Source organism: Ovis canadensis, chromosome 12, assembly GCF_042477335.2.
Source record: "Ovis canadensis isolate MfBH-ARS-UI-01 breed Bighorn chromosome 12, ARS-UI_OviCan_v2, whole genome shotgun sequence".
Lineage (NCBI taxonomy): Eukaryota > Metazoa > Chordata > Mammalia > Artiodactyla > Bovidae > Ovis > Ovis canadensis.
Genome location: NC_091256.1, coordinates 65,570,167 through 65,595,577, shown reverse-complemented (window position 1 = coordinate 65,595,577; position 25,411 = coordinate 65,570,167). Strand labels below are relative to the sequence as shown.

At 38.8% G+C, this 25,411-nt stretch overlaps 1 protein-coding gene across 19 annotated transcripts in view; it reads left to right on the top strand.

Moving 5' to 3' along the window:
* Positions 1–25,411, top strand: part of AADACL3 (arylacetamide deacetylase like 3) — a 189,815-nt gene that overhangs the window by 85,823 nt on the left and 78,581 nt on the right. For 2 of the 19 annotated variants that reach the window (XM_069546057.1, XM_069546061.1), the window contains exon 3: positions 24,089–24,138. The exons of the other annotated variants lie outside the window; for them this stretch is intronic. The gene's annotated coding sequence lies outside the window, so the exon portion shown is untranslated. The remainder of the gene's footprint in view (positions 1–24,088; positions 24,139–25,411) is intronic. 19 annotated transcript variants of the gene reach the window in all.

The following is a 25,411-nucleotide window of genomic DNA, read 5'->3' as shown; positions in this document are numbered from 1 at the left end:
AGGGATGAACCTAGGCTAGTTGACGAGGGTTCTGTTTATTTAGTGTTTCCCCATCTCCCATAGGAGTACTGGATGCTCTCCCAGAAAAGAGCACACCTATCATCAGAATTTCCCTGTATTTCCTTCTTTTGTCTGCCAGGTTAGAAATAATAATAATAAAAAACCATGTGATTTATGCCTATATTTGCCACTTTCTGTGGACACTGTGTATCAGTTACTCAGATGGCTTTATGGGTGCCCACCTCTGCAGAGGCGACTCTTTGCTGTCATCCCTCATTTGGTCCCTGTGGCCTTGAATGCCTGCACATTTTAATGCCTACTCCATTTCATGGCCCTAAAATCTCCCAAACATTAAATTATAACTTTTGAAAACTACTAAGTAGTTTGAAGTGGAGAAGGCAATGGCATCCCTCTTTAGTAGTCTTGCCTGGAAAATCCCATGGTCAGAGGAGCCTGGTAGGCTGCAGTCCATTGGGTCGCTAAGAGTTGGATATGACTGAGTGACTTCACTTTCACTTTTCATTTTCATGCATTGGAGAAGGAAATGGCAACCCACTCCAGTGTTCTTGCCTTGAGAATCTCAGGGATGGGGGAGCCTGGTGGGCTGCCGTCTATGGGTCGCACAGGGTCAGACACGACCGAAGTGACTTAGCAGCAGCAGCAGCAAGTAGTTTGAAGAGTCCTGCCTATCCCTCCCGGTGCATCCATGGTCTCTCAGCCTATCTCTGCTTGCACCCCATCTTTCACCCATTCCCATGTTGAGTCTCAGTGGCATCGTGTACTTATTCAGCATTTGGTGATAAAAAAGGTGAAAGGTTAGTGATCAAATTGGCTACATCAAAATATCCTATTTTGTTGCAGTGCACCCATGTTTGCTTACTCACCAATTTTTCCACCAGGCCTCCGAAGTGATCTTTTGTACAAAAAGAAGAGAAAGTGCCACGAGGTAATTTATGAGGCTTAACAGGGACTAAAAAGCAACTGAAAGAAAAGAAGTGAAAGTGTTAGTCTCTTAGTTGTGCCTGATTCTTTGCCATCCCTTGGACTGTAGCCCACCAGGCATCTATCTCTGTCCATGGGATTCTCCAGGTGAGAAGACTGGAGTGAGTAGCCATTCCCTTCTCCAGGGCATCTTCCCAACCCCACGGATCCAACTTAGGTCTCCTGCATTGCAGGCAGATTCTTTACCATCTGAGCCACCAGAGAAGCCCCCCAATAGCAACTAGATCATAATAATAACAGTTACCATGCACAGGTAATATCATAATTAGACACAAGGCAAGAAAATATAAGGAAAGGTAAAGTCATCAAAAATGTTCGTGTATTAGTTTTCTAAGACTACCATAACCGATCACTGCAAACTGGGAAGCTGCAACAACAGAAATTACCGTCTCAGAATTCTGGAAGCTGGAAGTCTGAGAACAAGATGTCAGCAGACTTGGTTTCTGTGGAGCCTCTCTTCCTGGTTTGCAGGTGGCCACCTTCTCACTGTATCCTCATGGCCTTTCCTCTGTGTGCAGAGAGTTTCTGGTGTCTCTTCCTCTTCGTGTAGGACACCAGTCCTATAGGATTCGGTCCCTACCCTTTAACTGTAATTACCTCATTAGAGGCCCCATTTCCAAATACAGTCACACTGAGCATTAGGGCTTCAACATATGAATTTGGGGAGACACAACTCGGTCTATATAACTCTGGTTCTAACTGCAATTTTCTAATAACGACCTAGCTATCTTGGGCTCAGTGGGGCATTACCTTCCTTATTTTTCATAGAGCCCATTGTACCATGAGGGTCAGAGGTTCTCAAAGGTTAGGTGGTTTCCTCAGGTCACCTGCAAGTAAGTGCTTGGCCAGGATCAAAACTCCATACTTCATCTAAGATCAAAATAGGTTATGGTCCTGAATGCTCCTTTTATGCCATGCATCCCGAGACCACGGATTCCTGTCAGTGGAGGACAGCATGTAGGGTAATACATTTGAAAGCCATCTGCCAACTGTGAAATACTTTATTCAGAAAGCAAGTATTGGCAAAAAGAATCTTTTTAGCAGCCAACCTTCTTCCTGGGGAGAAAGCTCAACTGAGTTTGGTTCTCTAAAGATAGAAGAATTGGCGCTTGCAGCTGAGGGCCAATGAAGGGCAGTGTTTCTCTGTGCTGGTAGGAGGCCCCAGCAGGGTGCAAAGCCCAGAGGACAGGGTGAGGTTTCTCTTCTGTTGCACTTCTAACAGTTGCTGAAAGCACCCTTTATGACCCAGCATCTTAAGAAGGTAAAGACCTTGAAAAACCTTATCTGGGAAGGCACGACAGCATTTCTGAATTTCAAACCCAATTTGAAGGTTACTGTTTAAAGGACCTTTCGTAAAAAAGGATCTTTCCTTAAAAAGAGATTGTATTTGGAGATATTCAGAATGTAAAAGTATTCTCTAAAGAAAGTTGAAACAACTATAGTAATTCATCCACTTTAAGTCTATAAATAAATATTCATTTAACAATAAGAATAACATGCTCTTTGGCTCTTTGGAGGATGGCGGTGGGGAATACCTAAAAATAATGATTGGCTAAATAACATGTAAGAAATCTTACTAAGATGAGAGGTGAAAATTCAAACATATCCCTTTGGAGGCTGGTATTCACATTATAAATGGATCCTTCATTTTACAGAAGTCTTAAGCATAGGTCCAGGTTTGATTGCCAATTATCTTCACCCCAGCAGAGCGCTGAAGATCTGAGAAAGTGGGAGTTTGTGGGCTCTTAGGGCACAAAGGGAAGACTTTCTTTTCTTGGGTTTTGTTTTTGTGTGTGTGTTTTTTTTTAAATTAAGTATACAACCCGAGTCATATCTGACCTAAGTGACAAATTATCTAAAATGTTGGGATTGCATATGTTGTATGTGTGTGTCAGTCAGTCATGTCCAACTATTTGGGACCCCATGGACTGATCGACTGTAGCCTGGCAAGGCTCCTCTGTCCGTGGAATTCTTTAGGCAAGAATACTGGAGTGGGTAGCCATTCCCTTCTCCAGAGGATCTTCTCGACCCAGGGATTGAACTCAGGTCTTACACATTGCAGGCAGATTCTTTACCATCTGAGCCACCAGGGAAGTAGCACAATGATTTATTTGTTCATACAGAGAATGAAGTTAGTTCCTGCTGTGAATATCTTCATAGTTCCTTTATCTTAAGAGTGAAATCATACTTACTATGCACACACTCTTTAAAAGAATCTGTTAGGAAATATGAATGCCAAGCTAATTATTCTTGTAACAAGCAGCAAGAAGAAAACAGTGAAATGCCTATTCTATCTCTTCCCCCATGATAGTTCCACTCTTCTTTGCAAAAAGTGTCTCCTCTTATAACCAAAAGTAGGATCTGGTTGCTCGCCACTCAAAAGGCAATAAAAGGCAAGACAAATGGAAAGCAAAGTTTGCTTTATTTTGGATGCCAAGAGGTTGAGGGGGGATTTCTGTCCAAAGAGTGACTCCCCATCAGTGATAGTCAGTGGTCACGAGCTTTTGTGATGAAATGAGGAGGCTACCATGCAGAAACAGCACTGTCATCTTGGAATTGGTCCTGTGGTGGTCTGATCAGCATCTTCTTGACTGTTTTAGGTACAGTAACTCTTCAGTTGTAGGGTCTGTTTGTGCCCGTTTCCTTGAAGCCAGTTCTCAGGATTGTGGCAGTTTATGTCATGTGCCCATTGTCTGGTCATCCCGCACCTGGTGGAGGTTTCAGTATCTATAAGACCCCTCACAGGATGTGGCTCAGAACATTATCTGTAGCCCTGGAGAAGGAACTAAAGGTCCTTGAGTATGTTTACCGACTCTCATTGTTTAGTCTTGTTGAACTGTTTTCCTTTGTTTCTGCATTTTCTTGCTTCTCTGATTAAACTTACTCTTTGGCTAAAGTTTTTCTACAGAGAAAAGGCAGGCAGAGGATGGGGGATGGGAAAGGACCATAGGGTCCTGACTGGTTTCACCCTGGTATTGTCTCCTCTAAGCCAAATGGCTATCAAATGTTTATTTTCTCAAGCATGCTAAGTTTCATAACATCTGCTCTCGGTACAGAACGTGGAAGACGTTTTAAGAAGTCATTTATATTAAACAGGAAAATATGAAGAAAGTTTGGTAACCAGCAGAGTGTGCTAAGGAAGCAGTTGTGAATTCTGTACCCTCAGTATGAAATATCTTTGTGTCTGATAGGCAGATCTTTGTCTGTGTAAATAAGCACCATTCTAAACAGCAGGCTGTTCTTTCTCAGTGCTGCCTGAATATTGGGTTCCCTGTAAACCTGTTGTGTTCTTTGACCCCATGTTCCTTTGAATAGCAAGTTCAGCAATTCTTCTTTATTGAGGTAGGATTGTTAAACAACAAACTATACATATAATTGTCTCTTGAACAAGTCAAGGCTTGGGACACTGACCCTCCTGGGTGCTGAAAGTCCAACATAGAGGTGACCCTCCTTATCAGTGGTTTCCCTGTATCCTTGTTTCCCCATTATCTGTGGTTCTATATTGGCAGATTCATCCAACCACTGATCGTGTAGTACTGTAGTATGGATTATTGAAAAAAAAATTCTGCATACACCTGGATCTGGGCACTTCAATCCTGTGTTCTTCAAGGGTCAACTGTGTTTAATGTATACAGCTTAATGAGTTTGGAGATAGCTGTGAGACCATCACTACAATATATGCCATGATACATCCATCTCCTCCCCAGAGTTTCCTCCCACCTTTATTTATGTATTTATGTAATATGTTTATTTGTTTGTGATAAGAACCCTCAACAGGAAATCTACCCTTTTACCAAGTGTTTAAGTATATCATGCAATAATATTACTTCTCTACTGTACAGCATTAGCTGCTGTATAGCAACTCTCTAGCCCAAGGTAAGGAGGGGTGGGGTGAGCTTAGGGGTGGCTCAACAGCTGTGGGCGAGACTTTCCACATCTTACCTTGAGAACTGTGATAAAATTAAAAATAATGTGCACTGGAGTGGACTTTTGAAGGGTAACTATTTAAACTTATTTAAACTATTTAAAACTTTGTTTTACAAAGCAGCATCTGACAGCTTTAGCTAGAGCACCTTCCTGAAAAGTCTCTGCTAAGACAGGAAACTCTGCATCTGTGGTGGTGAGGTCACTTTACGGGCGTGATGGTTTTAAAACAAAGACATCTGTGGAGGAATGGAGGATATTGCTGACACGCCATAAAGCATGTTATTCATGTTCACCTAAAGACTAAACCTGCTCAGGGCTTCCCTGGTGGTCCACTGGTTAGGAATGCACCTACCAATGCAGGGAACACAGGTTCGATCCCTGGTCTGGGAAAATCTCACTTACCTCAAGGCAAGTAAACTCATGAGCCACAACTGCTAAAGCCCCGGGCCCGAGAGCACATGCTCCACATGAAAAGCCATTGCAATGAGAAGCCCACACATCATAACTAGAGAGTAGACCCTATTCTCCACAACCAGAGAAAGCCCACACACAAGGAAAACCCAGTGCAGCGACACACACACACACAAATCCCACCCCTCCAGAATAAAATACTAAAAACAAAAACCAAAACAACTAAACCTGGTAAATCAACCGCCTCCTTCTCTGCCTTCCAAATATGTGCAGTATGCCCAAGAGCCAGCACAGTGCCAGGGGCGGATGGTAAGAGATGAATGTGGCTTGTAGTCTTTTTCCCCACAGGTGGTGGAGGTGGTAGCCCAGCCTGTGCCCAGTCCTGGGTCTCAGCTTTTTGAGGGTTATTTCCTCCATCTGCTCTGTTTTATAAGAGCCACAGAGAGCTATTGGAATCTAGCACAGGACAGGGGCCCTCCCAGTTTCTCTCTTCACAAGTGAATCCACACACTTGAAACTGGAATATTTTAAATTTATTTAGCACCTAACTAATGGCAAGTGAACTCTGATCATGTTTTCTTCTGTTTTGATCCGGAGTACATTTCTGAGCATGGCAAATGTGAACAGATAATTTGGAGCAATGAGAGAATATAGGAAAAGGGGAGAGACCATTCTCCCATTCTGAAAAACAGACAAAATTAAAGTAGAAACAGATAGTTTTGTAGTATTCTTTTAAAAATGCTTAAATATGGAGAAATTTAAACATGCTTTAGAGAGAATAGCATAATAAACCCCCATGTGCCCTTCATCAACTTCAGCAATTATCATCTAGTGGCCTAATCTAGTTTCAAACACAGCCCCTCTCCTGTATTAATTTGAAGGAAATTTGATATACTGTTTCATCTGTAAACATTTCAACATGTAGTTCTAATAGATAAGGACTCCGTTAAAGAAGTAGCCACAGGACAACTCACCTAAATTAGCAATAATTCTTTTATATAATATATTATCTAGTCAGTATTTAAATTTCTTATTTATTTATTTTTATTTAAATTTTATTTTTTTTACTTTGCAATACTGTATTGGTTTTGCCATACATTGACATGAATCCACCACAGATGTACCTGAGTTACCAACCCTGAACTCCCCTCCCACCACCCTCCCCGTATCATCTCTCTGGGTCATCCCAGTGCACCAGCCCCAAGCATCCTGTATCCTGTGTCGAACCTAGACTAGTGATTCATTTTTTATATGATAGTATACATGTTTCAATGCCATTCTCCCAAATCATCCCACCCTCTTCCTCTCCCACAGAGTCCAAAAGTCTGTTCTTTACATCTGTGTCTCTAATTATCTAATAAATGCATATGTGTATTTTTTACAGTTTGTTTGAATTAGAATTCAAATCATCTCCGTGTATTCCAGTTGGTCACTTTGTCTCAAGTCTCTTTTATTCCTTAGATTCCCCCCACTGCTACCCCCTACCATTCCATATCCTTTTGTCTTTTATTACTCTTGCAGTCTGTTGAAAAACTTTGTCCTGTAGATTTTACTGATTGGATCCCTGGTTGCTATATAACAGAATCGTCCATTCTTTGTTTCCTGTAGATTAATAAATTAATAGTGGATCTAGAGACTTGATCAGATTCAGGTTTCATTTTTCTCTCAAAATGACTTTGTAAGTAGACTAATCACTCTTTTTATCCCCCATGAAATTCTTTTTTTTAAAATACTTGTGTGAATTTCTGCTGTACAGCAAAGTGATTCAGTTACACATATATGTACATTCTTTTTTAAATATTCTTTTCCATTATGATTTTTCATAAGATATTGAATATAGTTCCCTGTGCTATAGAGTAGGACCTTGTTGTTTAGCCTTTCTATATATAATAGTTTACATTTGCTAACACCAACCTTTCACTCATCCTTCCCTCAACCCCCTTCCCCTTGGCAACCACAAGTCTGTTTTCTATATCTGTAAGTCTCTTTCTGTTTCATAGATAAGTTTATTTGTATACATTTTAGACTCCACTTAAAAGTGATTATTGTTGTTATTCAGTCACTGTGTCATGTCCTACTCTTTGTGACCCCATGGACTGCAGCACACCAGGCTCCCCTGTCCTTCACTGACTTATAAGTGATCATATGATATATGTCTTTCTTTTCCTGACTTAACTTCACTTAGTGTGATAACCTCTAGTTGTATCCATGTTTCTTCAAATAGCATTATTTTGTTCCTTTTTAATGGCTGAGTAGTATTACATTGTGTCTTTGTACCACATCTTTATCCACTCATCTGTTAGGGGACATTTATTTTTTTTTAATTTTTACAAAAGCATATTTTAATTGACTGCATATTTCATTGAATAGCTTTACCATGGTTCAATTAACCAATATTCTCTTATTGATTACTCTCATTTTTCCTTTGATAAACAATACCAAAAGATACATCTTTGTGCAATAAATTTTTTTCCACATTTAAAATTATTGACTTTTGCAAATAATACCAAACACAGATTTTCAGAAATGAAATTATTTGATCAATGAGTATGAATATTTACAGGACTTATGTGCATATCTTTTTAAATTTTTTTTACTTTACAATATTGTATTGGTTTTGTCATACATTGACTTGAATCCGCCATGAGTGTACATGTGTTCCCCATCCTGAACCCCCCTCCCACCTCCTTCCCCATCCCATCCCTCTGGGTCATCCCAGCGCACCAGCCCTGAGCACCCTGTATCATGCATTAAACCTGGACTGGCAATTCGTTTCACATATGATATTTTACGTTTCAATGCCATTCTCCCAAATCATCCCACCCTCGCCTTCTCCCATAGAGTCCAAAGACTATTCAATACATATGTGTCTCTTTTGCTGTCTTGCATACAGGGTTATCGTTACCTTCTTTCTAAATTCCATATATATGTGTTAATATACTGTATTGGTGTTTTTCTTTCTGGCTTACTTCACCCTGTATAATAGGCTCCAGTTTCATCCACCTCATTAGAACTGATTCAAATGTATTCTTTTTAATGGCTGAATAATATTCCATTGTATATATGTACCACAGCTTTCTTATGTCCATGTCCTGGCTATTATAAACAGTGCTGCATTGAACACTGGGGTACACATATCTCTTTCAGTTCTGGTTTCCTCAGTGTGTATGCCCAGCAGTGGGATTGCTGGGTCATATAGCAGTTCTATTTCCAGTTTTTTAAGGAATCTCCACATTGTTCTCCATAGTGGCTGTACTAGTTTGCATTGCCACCAACAGTGTAAGAGGGTTCCCTTTTCTCCACACCCTCTCCAGCATTTATTGCCTGTAGACTTTTGGATAGCAGCCATTCTGTCAGGGAACATTTAGATTGTTTCCATGACTTGGCTATTGTGAATAGTACTGTTATTAATATAGGGGTGTGTGTCTGTTTTTGAATTAGAGTTTTGTCTGGATGTATGCCCTGGAGGGGGATTGCTGGATCATATGATAATTCTATTTTTAGATTTCTGAGGAACCTCCGTACTGTTTTCCATAGTTGCTGCACCAACTTACATTCCCACCAACAGTGTAGGAGGGTTCCTTTTTCTCCACACCCTCTCCAGCATTTATTATTTATACACTTTTTAATGATGGTCAATCTGACCAGTGCGAGGTGGTACCATCTTGTAGTTTTGATGTGCATTTCTCTAATAATTAGCAATGTTGACCATCTATCTATATGTCTTCTTTGGAGAAATGTCTGTTTTGGTGTTTTTCCTATTTTTTTGATTGGGTTTTCTTTTTATTGTTTAATTGTATAAGTTGTTTGTGTATTTTGGAAATTAAGCCTTTCTTTGTTGCATTGTTTGCAAATATATTCTCCCATTTGGTAGGTTGTCTTTTTGTTTTGTTTATGGTTTCCTTTGCTGTGCTAGAGTTTCTAAGTTTAATTAGATCCCATTTTTAAATTTTTGTTTTTATTTCTGTTGCTCTGGGGGACTGCCCTAAGAAAACATTGGTATGATAACTGTTTTGCTATGATCTCTTTTAGGAGTTTTATGGTGTCATGTCTTATGTTTAAGTCTTTAAACCATTTTGAGTTTATTTTTGTGCATGGTGTGAGGATGTGTTCTAACTTGGTTGATTTAAATGTGGCTGTCTGACTTTCACAAAACCACTCGCTGCAGAGACTTTCTTTCTCCTATTGTGTATACTTACCTCCTTTGCCAAAGATTAATTGGCTGTAGGTTGTTGTTCAGTTGCCCAGTTGTCTGACATTCAACTCTTTGCAATCGCATGGACTGCAGCATGCGTCTTCCCTTTCCCTCACCATCTCCCAAAGTTTTCCCAAGTTCATGTCCATTGTATCAGTCATGCCATCCAGCCGTCTCATCCTCTGACACCCTCTTCTCCTTCTGTCCTCAATCCTTCCCAGCATCAGGGACTTTTCCAGCGAGTCAGCTGTTTGCATCAGGTGATCAAAGTACTGGAGCTTTAGCTTCAGCCTCAGTCCTTCCAATGAGTATTCAGGGTTGATTTCCTTTATTAAGATTGACTAGTTTGATCTCCTTGCTGTCCAGGGGACTCTCAGGAGTCTTCTGCAGCACCGCAGTTTGAAGGCATCAATTCTTTGGTGCTCTGCCTTCCTCACGGTCCAGCTTTCACAACCATATGTGACCACTGGGAAGACCAGAGCCTTGACTATACAGACCTGTGTAGGCAGAATGATGTCTCTGCTTTTTAATACACTGTCCAGATTTGTCATAGCTTTCCTGCCAAGAAGCAGTTGTCTTTTAATTTCATGGCTGCATTCACCATCTGCAGTGGTTTTGGAGCCCAAGAAGAGGAAATCTGTCCCTGCTTCCACCTTTTCCCCTTCTATTTGCCATCAAGTAATGGGGCTGGATGCCATGATTTTAGTTTTTTAATATTTAGCTTTAAGCTGGCTTTTTCACTGTTCTCCTTCACTCTCATCAAGAGGTTCTTTAGTTCTTTTTGCTTTCAGCCGTTAGAGTGGTATCACCTGCATATCTGAGGTTGTTGATGTTTCTCCTGCTTATCTTGATTTCAACTTGTAACTCATCCAGCCTGGCATTTCTCAGGATGTGGTCAGCATATAGATTAAGTAAGCAGAATGACAACAGGCAGCTCTGTTGTACTCCTTCCTCAATCCTAAGCCAATCAGTTTTCCACACAGGATTCTAACTGTTGCTTCTTGACCCACTTACAGGTTTCTCAGGAGACAGATAAGATGGTCTGGTATTCCCATCTCTTTAAGAGCTTTCCACAGTTTGTCATGATCCACACAATCAAAGTATAGTCGATGAAACAGAGGTAGATGTTTTTCTGGAATTCCCTTGCTTTCTCTATGATCCAGTGAATGTTGGCAATTTGATCTCTGGTTCTACCTTTTTTAAACCCAGCTTGGATGTCTGGAAATTCTTGGTTTGCGTAATGCTGAAGCCTAGCCTGCAAGATTTTAAGCATGACCTTACTAGCATGGGAGATGAGTGCAATTGTCCAGTGGTTTGAACGTTCTTTAGTTCTGCTCTTCTTGGTAATTCAGATGAGGATTGACCTTTTCCAGTCCTGTGGCCACTGCTGGGTCTTTCAAATTGCTGACGTATTATGTGTAACACCCTGATAGCATCATCTTTTAGGGTTTTGAATAGCTGTACTGGATTTCCATCACATCCACTTACTGACAGCAGTGTTTCCTAAGGCCCGCTTGACCTCATACTCCAGGATGTCTGGCTCTGGATGATTGAGCACATGATTGTAGTATCTAGTTCATTAAGGTCTTTTTTTGTGCAGTTCTTCTTTGTATTCTTTCCATTGGTTCTTGATCTCTTCTGTTTCTACTTCTCTACTGTTTTTGTCCTTTATTGTGCCCATCTTTGGGTGAAATGTTCCCTTGATATTTCCAGCTTTCCTGATGAGATCTCTAGTCCTTCCCCTTCTGTTTTCCTTAATTTTTATGCATTGTTCATTGAAGAAGGTCTTCTTGTCTCTCCTTGCTATTCTTTGGAACTCTGTGTTTAGTTGGGTGTATCTTTCTGTTTCTCCCTTGCTTTTTGCAAGGTATGTTGGTTTACTTCTGAGCTCTGTATTCTGTTCCATTGATCCATGTGTCAGTTTTTGTACCAAATGGTTTTTGTACCATGCCATTTAATTATTATAGCCTTGTAGTATTGTCTGAAGCCTGGGAGGGTTAGGCCTTTTGTATTGTTTTTTTCTTTAGGATTACTTTGGCAATTCTGGGTCTTTTACGGTTACATATAAATTTTAGGATTGTTTTTTTCTGGTTCTGTGAAAAATGTCATGGATAATTTAATAGGGATCACATTAAATCTGTAGATTGCTTTGAGCAGTGTGGCCATTTTAGCAAAATTAATTCTTCTAGGAGATGGGATATCTTTCCATTTCTTTGAGTCATCCTCAGTTTCCTTTATTAATGTTTTATAGTTCTTAGCATGTAAATCTTTCACTTTCTTGGTTAGGTTTATTCCAAAATGTTTTCTTTTGTGGAGTTCTATTGTACTTTTTAAAGGTTTTTTTTTTTGGTTTGTTTTGTTTTTTGGTTTGTTTTGTTTTTTTTTTTTTTTTACATTTCCTTTCTGATATTTCATTGTTAGTGTTGAGAAATGCAACAGATTCTGTATGTTAACCTTGTATCCTGCTACCTTGCTGAATTCATTTAAAAGTTCTAGTAGTTTTTATGTGGAGTCTTTAGGGTTATATATATATATATATATATATATATATATATATATATATAATTATGTAACCAGCATATAATGACAATTTTACTTCTTCCTTTCCAATTTGGATATATTTTATTTCTTTTTATTGTCTGATTGGTATAACTAGGACTTCCAATACTACTTTTAATAGAAGAGTTCAGAGTGGGCATTCTTGTCTTGTTCCAGATTTTAGTGGGAAGGCTTTCAACTTTTCACCATTGAGTATTATATTGGCTGTGGGTTTGTCATAAATAGCTTTTATTATGTTAAGGTAATACCTACTGTTGTGAGAGTTTTTATCATGAATGGATGTTGAATTTTGTCAAAAACTTTTTCTGCATCTATTAAGATGATCATGTGGTTTTCCTCTTTTCTTTTATTTTGATGTGGTGTATCACCTTTTTTGATTTGTGTTTGTTAAACCATTCTTGTGAACTTAGGAAGAATTTCACTTGGTCATTGTGTATGATCTTTTCGTGTGTAGTGTTGAATTTGGTTTGCTAATATTTCATTGTGAATTTTTGCATCTAAATTCATCAAAGATATTGGTCTGTAATTTTATTTTTTGGTGGTATTTTTGTCTGATTTTGGTTTCACAGTGATAGTAGCTTTGTAGACTGTTATTTGAGAATGTTTCCTTCTCTATAGTCTTTTGGAAGAGTTTGAGAAGGATTGGTATAAGTTCTTTGTATGTTCAGTAGAATTCTCCTGTGAAGGCATATGGTCCTGGACTTTTGTTTGTAGGGAGTTTTTCTCTCTTTATTACAGATTCTATTTCACTTCTATTGATCAGTCTCTTCAAGTTATCTATATCTTTGTGATTCAGTTTTGATGGACTGTATGTTTCTAGAAGCAAAACATGTCCATATATCTTCTAGGTTGTCCAATTTTTGGCTTATAATTGGTCATAGTATTCTCTTATAGTTTTTTGTCTTTCTGTGGTATCAGTTGTGATTGCTCCTCTTTCATTTCTTACTTTGTTTACTTCCTCCATTCTTCTTGGTGAGCCTGGCCTGAGGTTTGTCAACTTTGTTTACCCTTTCAAAGAATCAGCTCTTGACCTTATTGTTTTTTTTTCCTATTGTTTTTTTAAGTCTCTATTTTATTTCCTCTCTGATTTTTATTATTTTGTTTCTTCTGCTGAGTTTTTATTTTGTTTGTTCTTCTTTTTTAAATTCTTTTAGGTAGAAGATTAGATTGTTTGAGAGTTTTCTTGTTTCTTAAAGAAAGCCTGTGTTGCTACGAGCTTCCTTCTAAGAGCTGCTTTTGCTGCACCCTACAGGCTTTGTATGGTGGTGTTTAAACTGACATTTGTCTCAAGGTATTTTTAAAATTTTCTCTTTGATTTCACACCGTTGATCCACTGGTTTTTTAGTAGCATGTTGTTTACTTTCCATGTAATTTTTTTTTTAATCTTTTCTTTTTCTGTTATTGATTTCTGCTACTGCTAAGTCGCTTCAGTCTTGTCTGACCCTGTGCGACCCCAGAGATGGGAGCCCACCAGGCTCCACCATCCCTGGGATTCTCCAGGCAAGAACACTGGAGTGGGTTGCTATTTCCTTCTCCAATGCATGAAAGTGAAAAGTGAAAGAAGTCGCTTAGTCATGTCCAACTCTTTGCAACCCCATGGACTGCAGCCTATCAGGCTCCTGTGTCCATGGGATTTTTCAGGCAAGAGTACTGGAGTGGGGTGCCATTGCCTTCTAGTTTCATGCAGTTGTGGTCAGGAAAGATGCTGGAAATAAGTTCTATGCTCTTAAATTTGTGGAGGCTTGTTTTGTGCCCTTGTATGTGATCAGTCCTAGAGAATATTCCATGTACAGTTGAAAGGAATGTATATTCTGGGTTTTTTTGCTCTTTGGATGTAATGTCTGCTGTTATACCCATCCTATGGTCATGACCGTCAAATATATCTCAGACTTTTGCAATGTCCCCTAGGGAGAGGAGGGAAAAGTTCCTCTTGTGAGAACCACATATAACATTCTTAAATGTTATCTGTCCACAGCCTTCCATTTCTCAAGTGCTAGTCAACTGAATAGCTTAGGCCATTCACTACACCTATTGTATTAGTTTCCTATTGCTACTGTGACAAATTACCACAGAAATAGCTTAAAACAATACAGATTTGTTATTTTATAATTCCAAGGGCCAAAAGTCTGAACTGAGTTTCACTGGCCTAAAATCAAGGTATTAACGTGGCTGAATTTCTTTTAGAGCATCTAGGATAGAGTCAGTTCCCTTGCATTTTCCAGCTTCTAGAGGCTGTCTGAATTCATTGGCTCATGCCCCTTTCTTATCTTCAAAGCCAGCAGGCTAGTCACATCTTCCAACCTCTCTCTGTCTCTCTGACTCTCTAGTACCCCTTTAATAAGATCACTTGGAATTACATTGGGTTTACTGGAATTATCCAGAATAAGCCATCATTTTTAAAAATTTAAACTTAATCAGGGTTACAAAGTCCTTTTTGTCCCACAAGGTAATATATTAACAGGTTCCAAAGATTAGGACATAGACATCTTTTGGAAGCTGTTGTTTTGCTATAATGCCCATATAACTGAAAGTCAGAAAGAATGGAAAGTTTTCAGGAGGTTTACAAAGAGTGATTTTAATAGAAAAGATACCAAAAGTGTCTAGAATGTATAAACAGTCCATAATTTAGTCACAGTATGCTGACTAAGCCTCCCTGCTGCTGGTGTGAACATACAAAAGGCTGTGTAAATGTCAACCCTCTAGTTCTCCCTAGAACAGGCTGTATTCTTAATTGCTGTTAAAAAAAAAAACAGAGATGAACATAAAATGGTAAAATGGATTTTATTTAGAAAAATTATTGCAATAGGAGAAAAAGATCTTGGTATAAACTTAGCTTATTTCAAAACAGAAGGACAAGTGGGAAGGAGAACAGTGGGGGTCAGTGGATGGAAAGTTATAAGAGGAAACATCAAGGGTAAAGGTGGGCAGTTCTGGCTAAACTGACCTAACAGGATTCTTGCTGAAGGCAGACCAGGATAATCAGACATCACATGGAGGATGAAGAACCCAATTAGATATTGAGGGTGATCACATATGGAAGCTGGGGGTTTCTGGCTAACCTGACTTAGGAGGATTCTTGCTAAAATGGAGAGAAAGACACAGAGTCTGAGCAGAGTTTGGTCACGGAGAGAATCTATAAAGATCTCTCTCTTATTTTTTTCCTTGCCTGGTTACACTATTACTGGCCCCTAACTTAATGTGTCCCAACAGATTCAGTGATTTTCTTTCCAAATCTGCTCCTTTTTCCCCTCCTCACTAGTTCTACTAGTGACACTAAAGTCCTCATAGAGCCCAGATTTCAACCTCTTCCTTCACTTTGTTTCACACATCAGTTATTTGCCAAGTCCTCAGGATTCTATTTCAGCGAGAGCTTTTAAATTTATCCTTTCTTCTCTTTCCCCACCACCTTTCTCTCATTTCAGGCCTTCAGATTTTTTTCTTGGATTATGTAATAGTCCTCCTAAATTACCTCTTAGCCAGTCTCCGTTGTTTCAGTTTTTCCTCCTTCAGTTTGTCTCTCAGTGATAACTACAGCTATTCTTACAGAACACTCAATTTTTGTAATCTCGTTAATCCTTGTAACCATTCTTTGAACAGAGTTGAGCCAAGGGATGGGCCAGAAGGGCATAAGTTCAAAATCACAGCCTATAAGGCATATTGAATTCACCAGGAACTCCTACTGAAGGGTCCGAACATAGTTCAGAGAGGAGAACACTCATATTAACTACAAGGTGTTGTGTGACTGCCTGGAACTTTGAAATTGCTTGAGACAGTAGAAGAAAGGCAGGGGTCTCTACCTGACTCAGTGCTCAGCCTGTCTTTTAAAAAATTTGAATCCATATTTAAAGAATATCAGATAGAAGGGACATCATATTATTGCATGCCTGGGGATCCTCCTGTCTGGTCCCATTTTACAGATGAGGTAACTGAATAACTGGCATTCAGGATTTTAAATGATTTGCCCAAGATCACATAAGCAGGAAATGATAGAATAGTAATTTTTTCACAGTATTCCAAAGTTTCATGTTCTTTTCAGTCCATGATATTGCTTCACTTGTGTTGTAACTTAATTTTTCACTCTTTGTATCTACAAGGTTGCAGTAAAACGAGACCCCTCCCTCATCTTTGCTGGATTTGAACTTTCCTACCTTTCTTTTTGTGTGTGGGTTTCTCTGCCTAGTGGAACAGCCTGGAACCCATCTTCATCTTTGCAAATCCTATCCTCCTTGCAAAGCTAGCAACAACACCATTGTTTCTAGGAAGCTATCAGAAAGACCCCCACCTGGAAGTGATAGGTTCTTCTAATGAACCGTAGCAGTCCATATCTTGTTTATGGTTGTTTCAGCTTTGTACATTTTATTAGAGATATTTATGTATAGGTCTTCCTCTCCTTGCAAGCAGAAGATAGGTCTGTGAATAATTCATCTTGGTACCTCTCACAGAGTCTTGTCCATAGAAGGCACCCAAAAAAGGAGCACATACAAAACAATTCAATCAGAATTGTTTCTTTCTCTCTAATTATCAAAGATTTGGCAAAATATAACATTAAAGCCAGAGACCTGAAAGATAGATGTAATATTGTTTTACTCTGATTCTGTGCCTTTGTACAAATTATTTCTTCTCCATCATTTGTGGGATATTCCCCTTCCTAACCCAGATGCATTTAGTAATTCATAGCTTCCAGTTTCTTCAAGACCTGGGTAAAAGCCTGCTGCTGCTGCTGCTGCTGCTAAGTCACTTCAGTCGTGTCTGACTCTGTGCGACCCCATAGACGGCAGCCCACCAGGCTCCCCCGTCCCTGGGATTCTCCAGGCAAGAACACTGGAGTGGGTTGCCATTTCCTTCTCCAATGTATGAAAGTAAAAAGTGAAAGTGAAGTCAGTCGTGTCCAACTCTTAGCGACCCCATGGACTGCAGCCTACCAGGCTCCTCTGTCCATGGGATTCCCCCAGGCAAGAGTACTGGAGTGGGGTGCCATTGCCTAAGCCTAGCCCTTCACATAAGACTTTTTTCCTGAGTCCAGGCTGCTGTGGTTGCTCTTTTTCCCATGGTTACATTGTACCCACACAGATCAGCCCTTGCTAAACAATCATTATCATCTTCAAACATTAAACTGTTACTGAGTGCTTGGCCTATAAAAGGCTGTGTGCTGTAGCAGAGGCCAGAGAAAGCTTTGCAAGGAGGTGGGATTCAAGCGATGTCTTGAAAACTGTGTTTTCATTAAAGAGGTGGAATGGAAGGGGAAATAAAATTATGCATACTATTGAAATTCAGTTCCTGTTCTTTCTGTTAGTGGCTGTGATCTTGAGAAAAATCTTTTAATGTCTTTGGGAATCAGTTTCCTCATCTTTATGGTGGGATAATTAGATCTATGTTAGGATGGTTATGAGGGTTAATGTGGAAGACCATGTATTGATTAGGTCTCTTTTGGTTGCAAGTGATAATACAGTTAAGATACAACATGTAACATCTTCAGTGGTTAGTATGTGAAGCAGACAAAACATTCTCCATGTCACCAAATCTCCATCTTGTGGTAGTCACTCTCTTACTCAGGTTGGCTAAAGATGCAAGAAGTCTTCTTTCTTCAGGGGACCTTTGTTGGGTGTATATAGTTCTAGTAACTACATGTTGCTCAATAATTGACTGGTTTCCCAAGGCAGAGGGGAACTGAAGTGTTCTCACTTCCCCTGTACACATTTGGCTGCTTTAAGTCTGTGTCTGCTTAGTGTTCCTTTTTTACCTGGAATGGTCCATCTTCCCAGCTTTAGCCTGGCCAGCTCTCACTGCCCCAGTAAGAGGCAGCTGTGGTGTCACTCTAGGACATTTCCCTGACCCCTGTTTGACCTCCTTGACTGGCTTTGGTTCCCTTTTTCTGTGCTTCCCTGCTGCACTGGGCATCATTCTTTCATTGCAGTTATCACATTGTACTATAAAGACCTGCCTCCCTTATCAAACTCCTCAGTCTTTGAAAACTGGCATGTAGCACTCATTTGCTAAATGGCTTTTGAATGAATGAGTGGATTTTCTTCATTCTTTCTCAATCTTACCTTTTTTTTTTTTTTTGCCTCTGGCACCACCATTCCTTCTGTCCATTTCTGCATTGTTTATGACTTACTAGTTATAAACTCACTTCCTGATCTAACCATCAATTTTGTCCCCAGGTATTGAAACTAGCTCACATCTACTGAGCACTTATTCTTTGCCTGGCACTGTTGTAAGCATTTTATGGGTATAAATGCCTTTAAATGTTTGCTTGTTGTCAAATGTTTCCACTAGAAAATGAAAGTCGCTCAGTTGTGTCTGACTCTTTGTGACCCCATGGACTATATGGAATTCCCCAGGCCAGAATACCAGAGTGGGTAGCCTTTCCCTTCTCCAGGGGATCTTCCCCACCCAGGGATCGAACCCAGGTCTCCTGCATTGCAGGCGGATTCTTTACCTGCTGAGCCACAAGGGAAAACCAAGAATACTGAAGTGGATAGCCTATCCCTTCTCCAGAGGGTCTTCCCGACCCAGGAATCGAACCAGGGTCCCCTGCATTGTAGACAGATTCTTTTCCACTAGAAGTTAGCCTTAACCTTTGATGTTCTGTCCTGTTATAGTCTCACCATAGCACAACAAATTGTGTAGTAATGCACAAGCTTAGTAAATCTGTTATCATTAGGCACTTAAAGATATGACTAGAAAAAACAGAAATGAAAAGAAGTGTTGAACATGTGGTATCCCTATAGTGCAGGAACACCAGAGTCTTTATGTTTAGGTTTAGGTCTAAATTGCTGTATTATGTTTTAGGTAATTTAAGCCAGATGCACAAGTTGGGTTTGGCTGTTGTATTTAAATTTCAGTTTCCCAGAAACAGTAAGAATTATAGAAACATAAATATCAGCGTGAGAAAAACGAGGCGATTGTTATTGTTTTTCTAAAGGAGGTAAGTTAGCTGGAGTCTCTATTGTCCCATTTATCTATATGTCTGCTTTTATGCCAGTCCCATACTGTTTTGATTACTATAGCTTTGCAATATAGCTTGAAATCAGGAAGCCTGATGCCTCAGCTTTGTTTTTCATTCACAAGATTGCTTTCACTGTTCGAGGTTTTACACATTTTTGGATTACTTTTTCTAATTTTATGAAAAATATCATTGAAATTTTGGAAGAGATTGGATTGAATCTGTAGGTCACTTTGGTCAGCACAGAAATTTTGATAGTATTACTTCCTCCAATCCATAAGCATAGGGTACCTTTCATGTAATTGTTTTTAGTTTCTTTCACCAATATCTTATAGTTTTCATGACAGATCTTTCACTTCCTTGGTTATTTTATTATTTTTTATGCAGTTTTAATGGGATTATTTTCTTAGTTTCTCTTCCCTTTAGTTTGTTAATAGTGTATAGAAGCACAATTGATTTTTCTGTATTAACGTAATCTATATTTTTAATTGCATCCTAAAACTTCACTGAATTTATTATTCTCATAATTTTTTTGTTGACTTATTTAAGATTTGCTCTATATAATATCATGTCATCTGTAAATAGTGACTGTTTTACTTCATTCTTTCTAATTTGGATATCCTTTTTCTTGCCTGATTGCTCTGGCTAGAACTTCCAATGCTAGATTTAAAAAAGTGGCAAGAGTAGGCATTCTTGTCTTTTTCCTGATCTTAGAGAAAAAGCTTTCAGCTTTCCCCATTCAGTATGTTAGTTATGGCTTGTCATATATGGCCTTTGTGTTGTATATACTCATTTGTTGAGAGGTGTTTTTTTTTTTTTTTAATCATGGAAGGATGTGGAATTTTTCAGATGCTTTTTCTGTACTATTTGAGATGATCTTATGATTTTTATCCTTCACCTTCTTAATGGTTGTATCACATTGATTGATTGTGAATGTTGAACCTTCCTTGCATCTCTGGAATAAAGCCCACTTGGTCCTGGTGTTTGATCCTTTTGGTGTACTGCTGAATTATATTTACTAATGTTTTGTTGAGAATTTTTGCATCTATGTTAGTTGGGGATATTAGCCTATAATTTTCCTTTCTTGTGGTATCCTTGTCTGGTTTTGGGATCAAGGTAATACTTGCCTTGTAAAATGAGTCTGCGTTTCCTCCTCTTCTTTTTTTGGAAGGAGTTTGGGAAGGATTGGTATTAATTCTTATTTAAATGTTTGTTAGAATTCACCATGAAGCCATCTTTTCTTTTCTTTCTTTTTTTTTTTTTTTTGTAGGAGGTTTTTGATTACTGATTCAAGCTCCTTGCCTCTTTAATAGTAATTGATCTGTTCAGATTTTCTAGTTCTTCTTGATTAAGTTTTGGCAGGTTGTATATTTTTAGGAATTTATCTATTTTCTCTAATTTGTCTAATTTGTGGGCAAATAGCTGTTCATAGTAGTCACTTATGCTCATTTGTACTATGTAATGTCAGTTGTAATGTCTTCTCTTTCATTTATAGTTTTATTTATACAAGCCCTCTCTTTTTCTTGTTGAGTCTAACTAAAACTGTGTCAATTTCGTTTCTCTTCTCAAAACCTACCTTTGAGTTTAATTGATTTTTTTCTGTTGTCTTTTTTAGTCTCTTTCATTTATTTCCAATCTTATCTTTAATAGTTTATTCTCTATACTAATTTTGTACTCAATTTGTTCTTCTTTTTCAAGTTTCTTGAGGTGTATATTTAGGGGTTTTTTTTGAGATATTTCTTGTTTCCTAATGAAGGCATTATTATTAAACAATAGCATATTATGTAATATCCGCATATTTGTGAGTTTCCCAGGTTTCCTCTTGTAATTGATTTTTAATTTCATTGTAGTTAGAAAAGTTACCTGATTTGATTTCAGTCTTCTTAAATTTATTAAGACTTGTTTTGTGGGCTAACATATGATCTTTCCTAGAGAATGATTAACGTGCAGTTGAGAGGAATTTGTAATTTGGTGCTGTTGGATGGAATTTTCTGTAAATGCCTGTTAAGTCTACCTTGTCTAATATGGTTTTAAGTCCCATGCTTTCATATTGATTTCAGTCTGCATGATCTGCTCATTGTTGAAAGTGTGTATTGGATTCTCTGAGATCTATTTCTCCCTTTAGTTTTGTTAATATTTATTTTAAATATTTAGTTGCTCCTATGTTGGATGCATAAGTATTTACAAATGTTACATCCTCTTGTTGGATTGATCCCTTTATCATTATATAATGACCTTCTTTGTCTCTTACTAGTCTTTGTCTTAAAGTATGTTTTGTCTGTTATAATATGCTTACTCTTGCTTTGCTTTGGTGTCTATTTGCATAGAATATCTTTTCCCAACCATTCACTCTCATTGTGTTTATGTATATTTAAAGCTAAGGTGGATCTATTTAGGCAGTATATAGTGGAGTGTCTCTCTCTTTCTCTGTTATGGAAATTAAAATGGACGAAGTCTTGTTGAGGCTTCAAAAGCAGGCAGGCAGTTCTTTGGCCTGCTTCTGACCTGCCTGGACACGGTCTGGATTCTATGCCTACCTGCAAGCACAGCAAGTCAGACAGACTTTAGATAAGAAAGGGGGGAGTGGGTCTTGGCATTTTTGAGCCCCTGAGGGTCTGGCCAACCCTCTAGGGTATAAGAAAATCCTATGATTTACAAGGTGAAACAAACAGCTTTGTAAAAGTTAAGAAAAACCAGAGCTGCATTTTTGCACAAAAACTGATGATAATAACACTTTACAGCCTGGGATTATAAGCAGAGTCCCCAAAACTGCAATTTGAAGTCTCACCCATGGGGTGGACGAACCGTCTGGGACCTTTTCCCAACTGGGATTCCAGCTTGCTGTTAATGAGAGTATTTCCAGAACTCTTCAAGACTAGATGTAGGTTGCCCCAATTTGGTGATGTATGTGCTTTTGTTTCTCTCTTTTCTCATCCTTTAATGACTGTATATTGAAATTAAGTCAAATGATCCTCTGCTAAATATTGAAATTGTTTGTTTTGTGTGTGTGTGTGTGTGTGTGTGTGTGTGGTTTCTTTTGTTAGTGAATCCTCTGGACCTAAAATGAAAGTAAAACTTTTGGGAAAACACTCTCTTTCCCTCATTCCACATAGCTACTCTATATATTCTGACTGGAGAATTTATTTATATTTAAAGCTATTAGTGATAGTTATGGACTTAAATTGCCAGTTTGTTGTGGTTTTCTGGTTACTTTATAAGTCCTTTTTTTCCTTTCTTCTTCTCTTGCTCTCCTCCTTTGTGATTTGATGATTTCCTATAGTAATACATCTACATTCCTTTCTCTTTCTATTTTGTGTATGTACTATGAGATTTCAATTTATAGTACCATGAAGCTTACCTAAAACATATCTGTAACAATTTATTTTAGGCTGCTGCTGCTAAGTCGCTTCAGTCATGTCTGACTCTGTGCGACCCCAGAGATGGCAGCCCACCAGGCTCCCCCATCCCTGGGATTCTCCAGGCAAGAACACTGGACTGGGTTGCCATTTCCTTCTCCAATGCATGAAAGTGAAAAGTGAAAGTGAAGTCACTCAGTCATGTCTGACTCTTAGCGACCCCATGGACTGCAGCCTTCCAAGCTCCTCCATCCATGGGATTTTTTTTTGCCATTGCCTTCTCCGTTATTCTAGGCTAGTAACAGTTTATTTTTGAACATGTACTAAAACCTCTCCCTTTTTACTGTCCCTCACACATTTTTCTTTGTTTTCAGTGTAACAATTTACTTTTTTAACCTTGTGTATCCATTATCAAATTATTATAGTTATAGATATTTTTGCTACTTGTGTCTTTTAACCTTTATACTAGATTTATAAGTGATTTATCCATTACCATTGCAACATTAGATTATTTTGAATTTCACTATATATTTAACTTTAGAGTTATACTTTCATGTTTTCCTATTACTAATTATCAACCTCTTGCTTCAGCCTGAGGAAGTCCTTTTAACATTTCTTGTAAGGCTGGTCCAGTGGTGATGAAAACTTAGATTTTGCTTGTCTGGAAACTATTCTGAACTGTTTCTGGGTTTTCTGGGTAGTATATTCTTGGTCAGCAACCTTTTCTTTCATCACTTTGACTATATTGTGGCACTCCCTTCTGGCCTGCAAAGTTTCTACTGAAAAATATGCTTATAGTCTAATGGGAGTTCCCATGTACTTAACAGGTTATTTCTCTCTTGCTGCTTTTAAGATTTTCTTATTTTTAACTTTTGAAAATTATGACATGTCTTAGTGTGAGTCTCTTTGGACCTTTTCTTGTTATTGTCTGGGCTTTCTGGGTTTGGATATCTATTTTTTTCCCAGGTTAGGAAAGTTTCAGCCATTATTTCTTTAAATATGTTTTCTTCCCCTTTCCCTTCTTTACTTCTGGGACCTCTGTGATGAATAGTTGATCTTCTTCATGGTATCTCCTAAGTCCCATTAAACTATCTTTACTCTTTTTCATTCTTATTTTTCTCCCTTGTTTGGATGAATGCCACTGCCTTGTTTTTGAGTTTGGAGATCCTTTCTTCTGCCTGATGTGGTCTGATGTTGAGTCCCTCTATTGAATAGTCCAGTTCAATTATTGTATTTTTCAGCTCTGTGATTTGTTTGGTACCTTTAAATATATTCTCTTTGTTGAAATCTCACTTGGTTTATGTACTGTTCTCTTGGCCTCAGTGGCCCTTGTTTTGAAACTTCTGTTCAGTAAATCACTTATCTCCATTTCATTAAGATCTGTTTCTGAAGTTTTGACTTGTTCTTTTATTTGGTACATAATCTTGTTTTCTTCATTTTCCTTGACTCTCTGTACTGATGTCTGTGCATCAGCTAAAACAACTGCCTTACCCTAGGTCTTGTGTAGGGAATGAACTTATCATTCAGCTTGGTCCGAGCTGTGGGATGTTTCTCAAACCTTCATGATGTTGTCCAGGCTGTTCTCAGTGACTCGCAGTAGTTGCGGATATGTTGAGCTCCTTTTATATGTGGGTATTTTGTTATTCACCCAATGTGTAGTAGTCACTCTGCTGATTTCTGGTTTTCTTTCAGAGGGAGTTGCCTCATGCGTGTCTACAGGTTTGGTGTGTCCATGAGAGAAGGTGCGTTCAGGTGCCTTCTATGTGCCGTCTTGTACTGGAACCCTTTCAAGATCCTGTCAGTCCAGCTTCTACATGAAAACCTTCTCTGAACCCTCCCGCCCACAGCAGCAAAGTCTCAGTGCATCTTATATCTTTAGTTTTATTTCATGTTCTGAGCACACTGCTTTCGGAATGAGGTACTTAAATATTTCCCCCTCAGCAGAGACACGACTCAGCAAGGGACCCCAGCATCCATGAAGTCCTTTAAATGGCAATATGCCTTACAGGGAGCCCTTGGTGAAAGTTTCTGAATCAAATTTAGGGGAAGGTAAGTTGTAAGTGAAATCTGGGACACGATTTAGAATCACATGGTATTAAATGGGAGAGGAGGAGAATTGATAAATTATATCTTTATTTAATTACTTCGGAGATTTCTCTTTGAAAGTTTGTTCCCTACGAAGGCAGACTTTATTCAGGACTTTAAATATTCAGAATACAAAGTTTTATTCAGAGTACAACTTTATTCAGTTGTAATAGGTACAGGGACCACTACAGTATGGGCAAGTGGTATCTATAGCCAAGAAGCAGATGGGGGTCAGTGCTTGGAAAATTACTAAGAGGAACACCAGGGTTAAAGAGGAATATGGTTAAATCGACTAACAGGAGTCTTGCTAAAGACAGCCAGGGTGATCAGACATTACCTCAAAATGCTGGAGGTTGAGGAACCTGATTAGATACTGATGGTGATCAGATGTTGAGGGTGGGGTTTCCGGTTAAACTGATTTATTAGCATTCTTGCTAAAACTATAGATTTTACAGGGACATTTACAGATGGGCCTAGAAAAAGTTTCAGGAGTCTGACTAAACTTTTGAATGTTTATTAGCATCATTAAAAAATATATATGTATGCTAGTCAGATTGATGTTTGTAGTGTCATGTATTTGTTTGTTTGTTTGTTTCATTTTTAAATAGAGGGAAGGCATATTTAACTTTCTGAAGGAAATTTAGCATCTTAGGGAAATTACGTAGTCAGATTAACCCATAATGGCAACCCACTCCAGTACTCTTGCCCGGAAGGTCCCATGGATGGAGGAGCCTGGTAGGCAGCAGTCCACGGGATCGCTAGGAGTCGGACACGACTTCACTTTCACTTTCACGTATTGGAGAAGGAAATGGCAACCCACTCCAGTATTCTTGCCTAAAGAACCCCAGGGACCGGAGAGCCGGGTGGGCTGCCGTCTATGGGGTCGCAGAGTCGGACACGACAGCAGCAGCAGCAGCAGCAGCAGCAGCA